Raw genomic sequence first — 10539 nt, 5'->3', positions numbered from 1 at the left:
TGTGAATGAACGCTGACAATTTGAGATGTTTCTCCATCATACACAGTGGACTCAAGAAGCCCAAACAGCCACTGGCTCCCTCTGTTCAAACTGGAGAGAGTTGACCATGCATCAATATATGCGGGCTCCTTTACTTTGCAGGGCAGCCACTAGCCCCCAAAAAAGGCTCCAAAACTTTCAAGGCAACCCAGGTCTAAGTAAGAATATTCAGACTCACCGGTAAACCAAAGCTTGGGCAGACTCCAGAACGCAGCTCTACTGGGCTTTCCACAGGAACCAGAGTTAAACCAGTAACCACATCTCCTCTAGCTCGACATAGCTTCTGCCTGCTTATACACCATCATCTCCAGATGGTGACCTCTTACGCAGTTATACAAAGCTTAACGAAACTTTTGAAACAGTCAGGCGAAACTTCCTCTGTTCAAGTGTAAAACAAAAGAAAGAGAAAGAGAAGAAAAACCTTAAATCAAGCCTTTGGCCCTATTGCATGGCTCCTAGAATACCTGCACGGCCGAGGGCAGAGCCTCCTTCCTGCTTGCTTCAGCTGTGGCCCGTTGCAGCCTGAGAGGGTGAAAACAAGAAACCAGGTGTTGAGAAGTCCCTTACAATGATAATGAGAAAAAGGTGACTAAAAGTTTGCTTGGGTCCCTAGCAGAGGATTGCATCTCTATGCACCTTCTCTCCGTGGGCACGTAGGTTCCACTAGTGGTTATGTCCTGGATCAGCACAGCATTACCCTAGTCATATGAAAAAAAGGCGTAATTACACTACTTACTCTCAATCTCTGCTGCTGCACTCTCTTCCTGCCTCCCAAGTGTTGCCACCTGTATTAGCCAAGCTGGAAGCCACCAAAGATTACCTGTTGGTCCTATGGCTACCACAAGAGCTGGAGTTAATAATACAAGAGCAACCTTTGCTTACGATCAATGAATTATGTAGCTAATAGGCAAGTACTAAGAAGGGTTGTGTTTACCCAGGGCACCAAAGCTGGCAGGGTAGAAGACTGGCTGAGCCAAGGCCAATACGTAGAACCACAAAAGCACATGGAACCACTCCCGCAATGCCGGCACTCGGCTGCCTGGATGATCACCGTATGGTCATGAAATGCTTAGCACAAAGCAGTGACAGCTGATTATACCTGCTAAATACTGCTGTGGTACTAACACTAAGTGTTCTATTAGCAAGTTTGTTTTACCAGTTCTTAATTACAGAGAAACCTGGGAACATAAGAGCATCAAAGGAACCCTTTTCCCTAACCAGATAAGTCTTGTCTTTATTCCTGTGACATTTAAAAAATCCTCACACTATTCAGTTTGAAAACCTGCTGTAGGCTGTTAAGGTTGAAATTAATACATGCTTACATGGAGACTTTAAAGGTAAATGAAAGGTTATGGAGACTGGTACGAAATTGCTTCCTTTCAGTGGTTTGCAGGTGCATAAGAAATCGAATTAAACACCATTCTGGTCTCCCAAACTGCCCACCATAACCCCCCAGGCCAGTCATTTTTTAACCAAATTTAAAAGCTCTGCCTAGAGATTGTGCAGTACATTTGAAGCACAGAGCTGCCGGCTCTCAGCATTATCTCTCTAAATTATTATTAGCAGAAAACTTGTGTCCACCAACTCTTTCGCCACACAACCTTCTGCAAAAGCATTAGAGGACTGACTTAAACACTGAAGGAACTGGGATTCAGAAAGGACTTGAACCAAAGGTCACTACTGGGAAACAGACCCTTACAGACATTACTACAGCCCGTATAGCCCTTGAAATGTCGCTAGACTGAGGCGTAGCAGAAGAAAAGGACCCATCCAGTGAGAATGGAATGAGTAGGCATGGAGTTGCTTTTAAACTGACTGCTTTGTATTAGTCTATATTTGCTCTGATTTAAATATTGAATAGTTCTCATTTATGTTCTAGCCAAATGTAGTTCTTGCAAGCCAAAGCCTTTCTTGAGTATCGGGGATGCTTGCTTTAAGGAGAAGCCATCTCAAAGCTCTGGATGACTTGGTGGTCCCCACCCAACAGAAAATCACCTTTCTTCTGTTGTAAATAACCTGAATTTTTTTTCTTTTTAAAATTTAAAAATAATGTCTATTACTAATACATTATGAGAGAGAGTTCTGCATAATCTGAAAACACATGAAAAGTATTCAAATAGTGCAGGAACGAAAACTACAAAACATGTTGTTGGTAAATAAAAAAAAATGCGTTTGCACGTCCCTCTGCTTTCAGTACAGAGTTGTGATGAAGAGGCAGGCTCTGTAATTTGAGCAAAAATTTCAAGAAGATTGTATTTTCTGGGGCTTTTGACTTCTATCTGCATGACTATACCATCCTGAAGCTTTCCAACAAATGTCACCCGGTGTCCAAAGCATGTGACTATGGAACAGATCCCCCCTGTGCCTTTCAAGATACTCAAATATTGTCCTTAAGCCTTGGCTACATTTGACTTCAAAAATTTCCTAACGCAGTTTGTTCTTTCCTTGTCTTATTTATAGTTGCAGTAATTCTAAGAGCCTTGAAGACCTGGCACTAAATTCTTAAATACTTCATCATTTTCATACAGTTTTCCACTGAATTTAGATAGCCAGAAACATTTTCAGCTGCTTAAACAGATGAGCAGTTGCCAGTGTAGTGCCCATCCTGTGGAGAGACTGCATTAGCTCCTGGGAAGACCATGCTGGGTTATCCAGAGGGAAGGGGAGATGGTTTGTGATGTTTCGGTGGGCTGTTCCACTCAACCAAAACGTCATCTTTGATCACTTTTTCTCATAACCTTCCCATTTCATAGGAACTAAAGAAATAAAGCAAAGTTGCCTTGAAACATTTGCACCCGCTGCAAGCATGAGTCCTTAACGGGGTATTGGGGGTGCTGGGTGGGTGTACGGGGTCAGGAACACGCTGCCATTCCTCAGCGCAGTGGGCAGAGAGCTGATGGTGGTTACTGATAATTACATATACAGCTTCATGGTACTTTTACTTACTGTTATGCTTGCGGCCCTCATTTTTCTTAAAGTATTACTAACCCTCCCTCCTCTTGATTTTCCTCCCATAGTTGTAGAAAGCAAAGTTATTTACCCAAAGAGTGGAGTGGCAGCGGAGTCTCCTTCTTCGTATTCATGCATCTTTTTCCCAGCTGCAGAAGATATTTTGAACACCCCACCTCATCGTGCTTTCCCTCTTGCTGGTTGGATGGCTGAGATGGAGAGGATGATGAAGAACCCTGTCTTTCAGGCTCTCTGCAAAGCAGCCCTAGACAGTAGCGATGTTTTTAACATTTTCTTTCTGAAAAATCTCTCTTCCTTCTCCCCTCAGCCACACGGCCCTATGCGTTTACTATGAAGCTTTTTATCTTGCTTCAGTTAGACAGGGCGATATGCATTGTAAGTCACTTCTGTGCTGTTAAGACGCAGGCAAAAAAATTAAAGCAAACAAACTGATCTCACTGTTCTGATGGTTCAGTCGTGGTTTAACAAGACAATTTGGAGACGACTTACAGTTAAAGACACCTACCAGAACCCAGAACTGGATTTCTTCTGAGGTATTGGTGAAAACCATATCCATGCAAAATACTGATCCAAAAAGTGGCAGCTGCTGCCAGCACTGGGGCCCGGTGACACAGAGACTCAGCGATGTTGGTTTCTCACCCTGCTGCCAAGCGGCAACATCCCCGCAGCTGACGGCATCAGACCCTGTTCTCACTGTGAGGTTCACTTGCTCATTTTCAGTCATCAGTGACCTCCAGCTGAGTTCTACTACTCAGTAGATTATGTCTGCCTAGAAGTGTAAACATTTGTATGTGCCAAGTAAAAATACAGGGGCACAGAAGGAGAAGGGAACATAAATGTGTATCTGGGTGAAATCCAGTAATTCAGCTGCCAAAACAGGTAAGCAGCTTCATCGAGTTTGTTCCCAGCTTCAGACTTTGGAATTTCATCCCAGACAACAAACACCATGACAAGGTAAAGAAGATCTGACCTCCCGTTATATTCTAAATAAAATAAATATTGCCATTTAGGCTGTACACATTTCTTTACATTTGTCAATGTCTCGATTAAACCTCCTGATTTGAATAAAATTCAAATACATGGAAATGTATTAGTAATTAATTAGTCTGTCCTCAGCACCCACCTGATGTGGTTTTTGTTTGTTATCAGAACATCCACAGAAGTTGAATTGTTAAAAAATTACTCAGTGAAGAGTGAGTTACAACTTGAGTTTCCTTGATGTCTAAGCAGACACTGACTTTTCTTGTGCTTATTTTTCATTCTACAAAGCACCATTTGATAACCAGTTTTTCTTGCTGAAAGTTCTCTTGTACTGTGTAATAATAGAACTAGGTACTCAGAAATATAGCAAACAATTGGCAACTAAGAGATCAAATTACATCTATTTTCATTTTATCACGTTGTTCTTATTTCATAAAAACATAAATTTTTGCCTTCATCCAAACACCACTCACCATAACTGCAGCATAAAAAATCAATGTAAATTTACAGAAGTCTGAATGTACAATCCATTTTCCTCCACTTACACTTCCCATTTCTTCACTTTTTTTTCCTTCAGGACTATTCCATTTTTTATACTTTGGTATCAGACACTTAGAGTACAGGATTAAATTTGAACTATTCAAATTGGATATAATGTCCTTTACTGAGAAGAACTGCAACTATCTTACATTGGATCTGAATTATTCTTTATAACTGTACAACTTCTTTCCACATGCCGCAGAACTGAACCATTTGCAGGGAAAATGTAACCCCTTGTGTTAAGCACGGCAGAGCTTTCTCTTCCTTCCAGACCACTGGTGTACAGTAGTGGTCTAAGCTACCAGCTGCAATTAAGCAGCATGGCTGAGGGAAGATTTGTTAAGCTATTTTGCTCTTTTAGGAGAGACAATTTAAACTACAGATCTAAGAACCAGATTTTTCTGTTACATGATGCACACACATCTTCTGTAATGATTCTTATCAAGTCATACAGTATTTCACGTGCAGAGCACATGGCTCTGGTGATCAGTGCATTATACAAGCTAGACAGATTTTACCCTTAGTATTTCACTTAAGCCAGGGATTGCAAGTAGACTGCTGCATTAAATCAATTTTCTGGTTCTCATGCAGTAAAGTAATAAAGTCATGTTAGGTTTTCCAGTACTCCAAAGAAAGTTGAAATAAAATATCCATATTCCAATGCAGATTTAAAACAAAATCAGTGCAGATTTACTGCTATTATCGCAGAGAGTATAAATAAAGGATATTGGTGTTTAAGACAAAAGATCAACTCCTCTGTATTTATGTAATGCTATATTTCCCTGCCCACATGTCATCAGAACTATTAAAGATTATGACGTAATGCATTTGGGAACAGGGCGTTAAAAATACGCTTTCTTCCCAGTGAAGGAAAACCAGCAGTTTTGAAGTTTGAAGGAAAACCAGCAGCTTGCAGGCTTTGCAGGCAGGAGCCGCTCCAGCCGTGGGTTGGAGGGCCGGGGCGGTAACCTGTGCTGATCCGGGGGCTGCACAGCCCCGTTACCAGCGTGGACCTCCCCCCCTCCCCTGCCAGCACCATCCTGCGACATCGGGGCCTGATCCTGCCCCCCCAAGCCCTGTCGACGTGGCGATGCACGTGGGAAGGGGCACGGCACAACCGGAGTGCTCCTCGGGTGCCTCAGCGGTTAACCTGTGCTCCCAGCCAGCTGCGACCACTCTGTGCAAGTAGCAGCAAGTAAACTTGGAAAAACCCAAACTAGACCAAAACACATATGACCTTTTTCCTTCTATTTCCCCCCAGGCCCCCACATGATTCCTCCTCAATGCTGTCAGCCGCAGAAGGAGGATTCGGGTGGATTTAAGTCCTAGGGTGACAGCAACACATCACCAGGAGCACAACAGCTCCACTTGCTCAGAGTTTGCATTCCTTTTATGCCATAAATGTTACTATCTAAATTGTGCTTCTAGATAGAAAGCTGGATGGTATATAATACATAATCTATTTTCTCCCCTCTCCATTGCCGCTATATTCGCTGCTGAGTCTAGCCTCTAAGGAGGAGGTTATTGTCGGAATTAATGCCATGAGTCAGTGGGAATACAGTCAAAAAAATGCAGAATTTTGCCCATATTCTTGCTGTTAACACATTAAAGAGTATATTATGCTGAAGTTCAGCTGCCAGAATTTTCATTTATTCTGAATCCTATTTCAGGGAAGTGCTGAGGTTATTTCTTGAGCAGTCAAGGCAATTTCACTGGACCATAAAACAACTGAGCTTCTGTGCTGAACTCTTATCCCCAGCCCATAATAAGTGAAACATAGCATATACAGGGAATGAAGTAGAACTGAGTATATTCAGTTTACCCTGTTTCTTAGAAAAGCTTTAAAGAATCAGACTTTGGCTGGGACGCTACTTCTCCTTTAGTGTCCTCCCATGAAAATGACTACAGAGCAGATGTTCTTGTTAAGTGTATTCTCTTCGATACACCGCCCTTTTGGTTGAGTTTTGCTGGTTTGATGGTTCCTGGATTACCTTTTTTGAAGAAATTTTTTTCTTTTTCCTAGCCAAAACATTAATGACTGTCTTTAGTGAAAACAGCACTTTTCATCAATAGTTTAGTTGTTATCTCTTGAGCTGAATGATACAAAACCTATCTTTTAAAACCTCTCTGAGCAACAGGGAGGCCTGAATGGATTTCATTATAATAGGATGTAAAGTATGGGTCTCACACAGTCATAATCATGCACTTTCACGGCAATTATCTGCTCTCCCGATTGGAAGAGGACTATGCCTTGATGTGAATATAAACCACGTAACTAACAGTTCATTAAATAAGTATGAGAAAAGTAGTACAGTAACACCAATGTCCAGACTATAAATGAACTGTGGCAGCCTCAAAACTGAAAGTGGATCAGCCGAGGTGCACACAGAGCGAGCCAGAAGCTTACAGGGGCCTTTAGAAGACCATGGGCTATAGCAGCAGAGCACTGGGACTACCAGGAGAGCTACACCTCCTCCTTGCACTGACACCATACTTTAAAAAATCACAAAACCTGCCTAGAGACATTGAATAAGCTTGCTTTGTTTACACACCTTAAAAAAAAGAGGCGTGGTGCAGCCTGGAGGGTCGGTATCTGTTACCATGCTTTGTCTTCAACTCCTGGTCATCTGCACGGATTAGTGAGAACTCCCGTGGGCAGGGAAGCCGAGTCCACCTGTGGGACATGAGCGGACCGGGGGGGCTCTGTGGGTCTGTATCTCAAGGCTGAGCTCTCAGGAGGATTTGCTGATGTCAAAGCACTGCAGACGATTTCTTGAGTTCCCCTACCTTCCCCACAAGCTGCTTTCATGAGGCATTTTGGGGCACTGTCACACACATGGCTGTGACTGAGCTGTGAGTTTAGTGTTCATAGGGAGGGACTAACAGAGAGACACCCCTAAAAAGGCGGAGAGCTGGCATGCTCATTCAAGCCTTCCCTTTAGAGGACATCAGGCCAAAAGTTACTTTTATCACAAAAAAAAATCTCCAGAATTATATGCTATGGTCAAGTGCAAAGTTTGGAAAACGTCAACCCCAACACAGGAATTTGGAGAATAGTATGACTGCAAGGAAATACTTACCCATAAAAAATGGTAAAATGCACAGCTTCAGCTACCACAAAAGTAAAAAATGAAGACTCTGGAATTACTAACAGCCTGGTTGTCCGATTGCAAGGGTTAATTTGTTTTTCAGTGATAAGATGAGCTGGATGGTGCCATAAACTGATCAGGAGTTTTTGTAGAGCATTTTTTCCCCCTGGCAAGAAAGATTTCAGGCTGCTAAGGTAGCTTTGTTTATGTGTTCAGCTCAGTCAGCTGTCAGCCACTGCCCCATGTGAAGAGAGACACAGATGATTTTTCCCAGAAAGGGAATTTGTCCATGTTCTGGGTTTGGCTGGGATAATTTTTCTTCTTAGCAGCTAGAATAGTGCTGTGCTTTGGATTCAGTACCGTATTTGGTATGAGAAGAATGTTGATAACACACTGATGGTTTTAGTTCTTGCTAAGAAATCAAGGACTTTCCAACTTCCCCTGTCCTGCCTGTGCGCAGGTGCACAAGAAGCTGGGAGGGAGCAGAGCCAGAGCACCAGACCCAAACTGGCCAATGGAATATTCCATATCATATAATGTCATGCTCAGCAAAAAGAAGAAGGTCAGTCAGGAAAGGGTGGTTCCCTCTCGCCTCCAGGATTGTGGGTTTGGGATCTTGGCTTCTCCAGGATTGCTAGCTGGGAATGGGCTGGGTATCAGTCAGTGGGTGGTGAGAAACTGCATTGTGCATTGCCCATTTGCACTTTCTATCCTTGCTATTACTGTTTCATTTTATTTCAGTTATTAAACTGGTTTTATCTCAACCTATGAGTCTCTCTACCTTTACCCCTCCAATTCTCTCCCCCACCCCCTAGGCAGGGCGAGTGAGAAGCTGCGTTGTTTTTGGCTGCTGGCCAGGTTTAAACCATGACAGTCCAGCCTTAAAAGCAGAGTTCCCTCAAGAGACCACCAGTAATGGCAGACAGCAACCAGTACGTGGTTGCCAAAGCAAGACTGTCTCATTTTCCTTTTCTGGCTTGGCCAAAAGTAAAATTCATTCTTCAAATCCCTTTTTTTTTTTTTTTTTTTTTTTTTAAAAAAAAAAAAAAAAAAAAAAAAAGAGTTCCCGTGGGCAGTGATTAACAATTCCTGTACTCGTGTTGTGGCGATGGCGGTGTGATAACAGTGTGAGCGTGCCAGCTCCATCACAGTCTAGACATGCAGGTACACATGATGTGCTCACACCCTGTCATCTGACAGGCCTTCAGGTAGCAGAGATGTGTATCTCCTCGATAAGTTTTAATAACTGAGGCGCTAAAGCTATGAAGTACCAAGCACTTCCAACCCACCCACTTTGTCAGATTAAGCCCTAAATGTCTCTGAATGTGTGTTTCTTTGCTAGGAGAATATTCAGGATATATTTAAAACCTTTTATCTTTTACAGCTGCACCGTTCAGTTCAGTTGTTTCAACTGCGAAGCTGTTTCTCAGAACCAAGAATAATAATGTAAAAACTATAAAGTTAATTTAAGACCTGGTGGTGATCAACCAGTTTCAAGCAACTCTTAAGTGTTTCAGATGGACTCATTTTCAGACACAGACAGCTACAGCTGGGACACTGGAGAAGTCAGCTCAGTTTTCAGATGGTCACTTCAGTCTTCACTTCTCATACTTTTCCTTGGCTTCTTTATTCTTCTCTTCACTTCTTTTACATCTCTGTTCCTCCTAGCTCTTTCTCCCCTTCTTAAACAGCTTTCTCCTCCCCTCTTTTCTTGCTAAAATTGTTGGCTGCATCCACAACGCAAGCGGATCCAAACATTTTCTGTGACAGCCCTCCAGGAACGTGTCGTCTAAGGCCCAAGAACTGAGGTGGGAGAATGCAAAGGACCAGCACATCGCAGTACAGACACCTTTTAGTCATTACCCCAGCCCTGATGGGTTTGGATTCCTCTAACTGCGGGCTTGATCCTCAGTGCCCCTGAAGTCTATTTACAACGTGTTCAGTAATTTCCACCAGCTGGCCCTTATTGAGAGTGTCACTCAATATTTATGTAACAATTTATTGTATCAAATAACATGGCAAAAAACTCTGTCCTAACCAACTTTATTGTTTTTAGGCTGATAAATTTTTGGTTTTAATTAGCAGACATTTGTTGTCTGCAGTTTTCCTCTGGAGGTTCTCAAAACCCTGTTGGGAATAAGTGTTCAAACCTCCTTTCTCCCCAGCAGACTTTGGATCAGGCCCCCAGTGATGAAACATAGTGTTTGAAGGTCACTTTTCACTTATAGGATCAACAACCTGGAAACAAAGGAACACAATTAAAGTTAATGTCCCACACGGTTTAAAAAATGATTGTGAATGGCTTCAAAATCTGACATTTCAAGTGGGAATGTAGCTGATTTAATAACAACAAAAAAGCAACAATCACATGAGGACGCTGCAGTCATATGATTTTTTTGCATAGTCAGTCACAGCTTTGACTTTGATTTATGCACCCTCTCCTTTCTGCCAGATAATGAGGGCTTAGTTTAAACAAGCCTGGTATCCCTAAGGCTATTGCCTTCACCTTTTTCCTTGGCTGGCAGTAGGAGGGAGGGTTGGATCCAGCCAGGAGGATGCTGAAGCATGGAGTCTACTTAGGCAAGATGCACAGCACTGGACATCAGAGCCTGCATTACTGAGAGAAATGATGGCTGGGGACACTCCAGGTAGTGACAAGAACTTACACAGCTAATAGAAAATTCTAGAAAAATTGAAGAAACAAAGGACACATCAAAAATTAAAAATAAGAAGTAGTCACAGTTCTAAAATCTCCTTCTGTTGTGCAGTCTCCTAATTCTGTTGACAGTGCCTTGGATTTACAGACTTCTACCTGCCCTGCCCAAAATAAAAACGGTTTAGTGTTGCCCAACTTGCTGGTTTCTGGCTAGCCAGTGTCTCAGTTGCCAGTGCTATATTTTGGGATCACTGAAACCACTAC

This window comes from Tyto alba, unplaced genomic scaffold (assembly GCF_018691265.1).
Source record: "Tyto alba isolate M040663 unplaced genomic scaffold, T.alba_DEE_v4.0 Super-Scaffold_38, whole genome shotgun sequence".
NCBI lineage: Eukaryota > Metazoa > Chordata > Aves > Strigiformes > Tytonidae > Tyto > Tyto alba.
The sequence above is the reverse complement of the archived record's forward strand: the minus strand, read 5'-3'. Positions refer to the sequence as shown.